The sequence below is a fragment of the Cucumis melo genome, chromosome 7 (assembly GCF_025177605.1).
Source record: "Cucumis melo cultivar AY chromosome 7, USDA_Cmelo_AY_1.0, whole genome shotgun sequence".
NCBI lineage: Eukaryota > Viridiplantae > Streptophyta > Magnoliopsida > Cucurbitales > Cucurbitaceae > Cucumis > Cucumis melo.
The window spans coordinates 22,691,109-22,697,605 of record NC_066863.1 but is presented as its reverse complement, the minus strand read 5'-3'; positions in this window follow the sequence as shown (position 1 = coordinate 22,697,605).

Here is a 6,497-nt window from a genome sequence, read left to right as displayed (position 1 = left end):
ATAGAACGATTAAGCTTGCAAATCTTTTGCTCTTGACCTGGAATTATGAATCCTTCTGGTTGTTGCATATAGATGGTCTCCTCAAGATTGCCATTCAAAAAGGCAGTCTTTACATCCATTTGCCAAATCTCATAGTCAAAATATGCAGCAATGGACAAAAGTATTCGAATGGACTTTAACATGGCAACAGGTGAGAAAGTCTCCTCATAGTCAACTCCCTCAACTTGGGTATAACCCTTTGCCACTAGTCTAGCTTTAAAAGTTTGTACCTTACCATCTGCACCTCTTTTTCTCTTGTAGATCCATTTACAACCTATAGGTTTTACCCCATCAGGTTGATCTACAAGATCCCAGACCGAATTGAAGTACATAGACTCCAATTCAAGATTCATAGCTTTGATCCATTCATCTTTATCCACATCCTCCATTGCCTTCTTAAAAGTCAATGGATCCTCAATGTCGCCATCAGATATGACAGTTAAGGTTTCAGTTAAACTCATATAACGAATAGGTAAGTTTGTAACCCTCCCACTTCGTCGAGGTTCCCTCAACGATTGAGGTTGATGTGTCCTAGTAGATGAACCGACATGAACAACTCTTGTTAATGCACTAGGCTCTTCAACAACTCTTGTTGAAGGTTCAGTAGTTTCTTTGGAAAGTTCATTTAATACTATCTTACTACGCGGTTTGTGCTCCCTTATGTGGTCCTCTTCTAAAAATGTAGCATTTGTCGATACAAACACTTTATTATCTTTAGGATCATAGAAGTAACCACCTCTAGTTCCTTTGGGGTAGCCTACAAATAAACATAATTTTGAACGAGGTTCCAATTTCTTAGGGTTATTCTCAAGCACGTGTGCTGGACAACCCCAAATTCTGAAATGACGTAAACTACCTTTACGACCATTCCATAATTTTAAAGGTGTTTCAGAAACACTTTTAGATGGAACACAATTCAAAATATAGACTGCAGTTTGCACTGCATAACCCCAAAACGAATTAGGTAAGTGAGCGTAACTCATCATAGACCGAACCATGTCCAACAAGGTTCGATTTCTCCTTTCTGATACACCATTCTGTTGAGGTGTACCAGGTGCTGAGAGTTGAGATACAATTCCACATTCCATCAAATAGTCTTGGAATTTCAAATCCATATACTCTCCACCTCGATCCGATCGAAATGTTTTAATAGTTTTACTTAATGCGTTTTCAACTTCAGCCTTGTATTCCTTGAACTTTTCAAGGGCTTCAGACTTATGTTGCATTAAATAAACATACCCATATCTTGAATAATCATCAGTAAAAGTGATGAAATATTCAAATTCTCCTCTTGCTTTAACATTCATAGGACCACATAGATCTGAATGTACAAGTTCTAGAGGTTCTTTGGCCCTATGACCTTTTCCAGTAAAAGGTCTTTTGGTCATCTTACCTTTAAGGCATGACTCACATACAGGTTAAGAATTTTCTTCTAACTCACTTAGAAGTCCATTCTTTACTAATCTCTCAATCCTATTGAGATTTATGTGCCCTAATCTTAGGTGCCAAAGATGAGCATTTTCTTTTGGAGAAATTTTAAGTCTTTTATTTTGAGTTATTGCAGTTTTGAACATTTCAGTATTAAGAAGAGCTTTAGATGTTAATGATCTTAACACATAAAGATTATTTTCTAACTTTGCAGAACAAATCTCAACACCATTTTTGTAAATAAACACTTTATTTACATTAAAAGTTAACGAGTAAGATTGTTCTAGTAAGCACTTTACAGAAATCAAATTCCTTTTTAAATCAGGAACAACATATACATTTTCTAATAAAAGAAAAGATTTCTGTAAACAAAGTCGAAGCCCTCCCACTGCAATTGCTGAGACGACATGCCCAGTTCCAACTCGCATCGTCATCTCTCCAGTCTCCAACTGCCGCCAGGAACTAATTCCCTGAAATGAAGAACAAACATGATTAGTGGCACCTGAATCTATTATCCAGGCTGAATCATCATTTTCCACTAAACAAGTCTCTAGCACTAGTAAATCATATTTACCTTGTTTAGCCTTCTTCTTTTCTGCCAAGTACTTGGGACAGTTTCTCTTCCAATGTCCCTCTTGGTTGCAATGGAAACATATTCCCTTTGTAGCTTTGGCTTTCTTGGTCGTTTTAGTAGCAGCGAGGTTAGCTTTATTTCCTTGGCCACCCTTCTTCTTCTTCCACTTCTTATTGCCAGATGAAGAAGGCATAGACTTAGTTCCAGAGGTCGAACCCCTATGGAACTTTCTTGTGGAAGTAGCAACATTTGCCTCTCCCTTCTGTCCCTTGATTTTCATCAGAGACTCAAAAGTCTGTAGCTCGTTGAGAAGGGTGGTAAGGGTATAAGCAATCTTATTCATAACAGCATTGCTTCTAAATTGCAGGAAACTCTCTGGCAGAGATTCCAAAATAAAGCTAACCTGACTGGCTTCATCGATGACAGCCCCATTCATTTCTGCCACGTTGAAATGAACCATCATATTGAGAACATGTTCTCGCACTGAGGCTCCCTCATTCATACGGGCATTATAAATGTATTTCAGAGCATCATGCTTGATCTGATAAGAGGCCTGACCAAACATCTCCTGCAAGGAGTCCATAATCTCACGAGCAGTGAGCATTGATTCATGTTTCTTGGCCAATACTTCAGATAAGCTTGCCAAGATGTATGCTCGGGCTTTTTCATTTGCCTTGGCCCAACGCTCATATGGTTCTCGAACAGTTCGAGTTGCATTAGCAGCTGGGACTTGAGGACACTCCTTAACTAGGACAAATCTAAGGTCATCGATGATTAGCACAGTGTTGATAGTATTTTTCCAAGATGCATAATTATTGCCATTAAGTTTATCAGCAGCCAGCATATTCAAAGTAGCACTCGTCATTATCAAATTACTGAAAACATACAATTTATTTATATTAGTTATACTAGCATTTTTCATATAAAACCAATCAATTTAGCAAAATTTTAATGTATCCTAAGTGATATCTATTTTGCAATGATGCTTCAGTGAGGTAGGATAAAAATCTCCGCAGGGTGATTAATTATCCCTTCACTAAATTGAGACAATCTCAACTAAATATTATACTAGAATAACTCTTATTCCTATAATAGTTAGTCATCATTGTTTAGTCAAGAAATGATTAACTTACTTAAAAATTTCTTGTAAGTGTAACCTTTCATTTTAGATTCTAGAGTTCAGCCCCAATAAGTAATCCGTAGGGAAAAAACCGATTGGAGCAAAAACTAAAGAAATCTTATCCATTTCTGAAGTTTGAGTAAAATCTAATGCAAACACCTTCCGTAGGGGAACACAAGCAAAGGTGCCTCAAGGCCAAGCATGAGAATTTACTAAAAACTAATGAAAGAGACCGCGAGATGTGTTGACACACATCCCTCTCCCACTTACTATAAACACTATCTCCATTCACCTTGTTATTGACTTACACAAACACCATCCGTAGGGGGACACAAGCAAAGGTGCCTCGAGGCCGAGCATAAGTCTCATGGTGTGCTTCCAGGTCAGGTACCAGGTAGGGGTGTTCCGTTACCGTCAGCTTAAGTACCCCAGCCTAGACAGAACCTTCCTTAGACAAAGGTCCCTTATAGACAAATATTTTATAAATTTAATCTTTTATTGATATCATTTTAATCCTAATAAAACGAGAAAAGATTAACCCTATTTCTAATCTCATTAGAAATATTATTCATTAAGGTCTAGGTGAATTAATTTTAAACAATTTAAAACTAATTGTGACCTTATGTTAGCATGCAACTCTTTATTATAGATTTTAATTCTAAATTCATAAACTTATAACACTTATAAGGAAAGAAAATAATTAAAATCTATAAACATGCAATTCTAATGTCATTTAATATATATATTCTCTAAGTAATGACATGCTCAATGCATTTTCATTTTCATCACACAATACAACAATTATATTGATGCAATGAAAATAAAAACATCCATCAATCAAACTATATAATACAACATGTTAAATTATAGGATGATGCATGGATATATTAATTATACATGCTATCATATAATATAACAATTATATTAAATATGATGCATGAGCATGCTTAGAAAATCATGCAACTAAAATACAACACTTATATTTAAGTATGATGCATGATAATTATAATCCTAAGGTGGGATTTTAAACTATATGACATACATTATGTATATAATTAGTTTAATAAAACATCACATGCAATAAAAGATTAAAAGCAAAATAGACCGAATTTGGCACTCCTAAAAAAATAATCAAATTAATATAATCAAATTATATTAATTTAATTAATTAAAACCAAAAAAAAAAAAAAAAAACGAAAAACTGTACTGGAACTCGAAGCCACGACCTCTTGCAGCAGAAATGGCAACCAACCACTACACCAGGAAGCAATCCACGATGTTTAGAAGACGCGCGTAACAGATATATTTGTTTTGTTTTTTTTTTAATAACAAAATTTGCTGCAACTCTGTACAGATTTGAATCTGTACGAACTGGAAAAAAAAATCCTCCGTAATGCCTCCGAAAATCGTTCATCAACCCAGCAACACTTGCCTCGAACGACATGGACTTACAGACTCGATTACAGAATTAAAATGGCCAAAACAACAGCCCCTTACATCAATCAAATTAATGAAAAATAAAAAAAACTGTAATCTAAGGTGTCAAAATCGAAAACATCTATTTTGCAAACCCACATACAACAATGCAGAGAAAAAATACCCACATTTTCTTTGAATTTTGTTTCAAAAAAAATTGAAAAAACAATTGCACGATTTGGCTCTGATACCAATTGAAGGAATGGAATTCCTAAAGCGAAAGCTTATGAACGCCCGTGCGAGTGAAATTCAATTTATGAAACCAATAAATTCAAAGAAAAATAATAAACATGCTTTTCATGGAAAAGGTGAAAATAAACTGACCTTTGTAGAACCAATTCTTCTTCCAAGCTTCGTGGCACCACAAAATCTTCCTCGTTATTCTCCAAGTAAAGAATCACAGAGAGTTGTGGGCTTTTGTAATTTTGGTGACGGAAGAAGCTTTTGAGAGAATTTTGTTTTGTTGGGATACAGAGAGAGTTCGTAAGATTGTGTTGTATTGTTCTAAAAAAAACTTTCTTTTTTTTTCTTTTAAAACAAATCTCAACAACCCGGACGTCGTCGATTTTGAGTTGGTTGTTGACGTCGACTCTAAACTCTATGTTTTTCTCGATCCTCTTGGTTCTTTGGTTCTTGTTAGTACTCTTATCGATCTGATACATCTGCAGGTGCTTCATGATACAGATATTCGTTATGTTCCCCATAGCCACGTCCGTGTCCATGCATGTAAGAAGCTGATGGACCAACATTCATGTATGAAGACGATGAACCGACCCCTACATCATAATATCCTGTATCGACCTCAGAATCACAATATCCTGCTCCAAATGTTGGCATCATTGTCATCGGACTACCATAACCAGTTTGGCTTTGTGTTTGTGTCGTAGGAGACACTTCTTCCACATTATGGTAAACTTCATCGAGTTCAGCTTCTTCCACTCGAACACGTCCCCTATGAACTGGTTGAGGTACAATAGGTAGATCGTACATATTATGTATCTCCTTCATGTACCTCTCATTATTATTACATATATCAAGGACTTATTGCGGATCATCTGCTACATCACGAAGTCTTGCATTGTTCGATCTCTGTAAATTGTAAAAAAATTAGAAATATTTAATTGAATAAATAATTTAAGTAATTATACAATACTTAAATATGTACTAGATTACCCACGGCTGCTCCTAGTCGAGTGATGTAGAGCCTCGTAATATTATTATACCAAATGTATTCTTGAGTCACATTCATATCAAATTGCTGAATCGAAACTCCTATTGCCATAAATCTTCTACGAGATCGTCATCGCACTACTAAATGTGCAACCCTATCGGACCAATCTGTAACTCTCAAGTCAATGTTATGTAGAAGTGGCTCAGTATTGCATACTGATGGGATGTTTTGTTTAAGGTCGAACTGTCTAAGCACCCTATCGGGATGATGCCACTCACCAATATGGAAAATATGTGAGGACTGATGATCTGCCATATATCTTGACCGTTCTTACAAAAAATTGGCAAATTATCAATCACATATTTGTAAGGCTCCCAAATAATCTGAAACATCACACATTACATTAAAAATAAATAAATATATGTTTACTAATGAATAAAAAAATTAAAATTTCAGTATCGACATACCTGATCACGCTGAAGAAGGTCAAATATGTACCTATACTGACTAACTACGTGAGTAGCCGATCTAGTTACACGAAATTGGTCTCTCCAACTGTATTAATAAAGGGAATTTTAGATTTTGATTTAGGGGTCTTTTAAAAAATATAAAAAGCAGCAAAGTATTTACACTGTATAGAACAATTCCGATCATTTAATTAATTGGGTTACACGATCGTTTAGATTTGG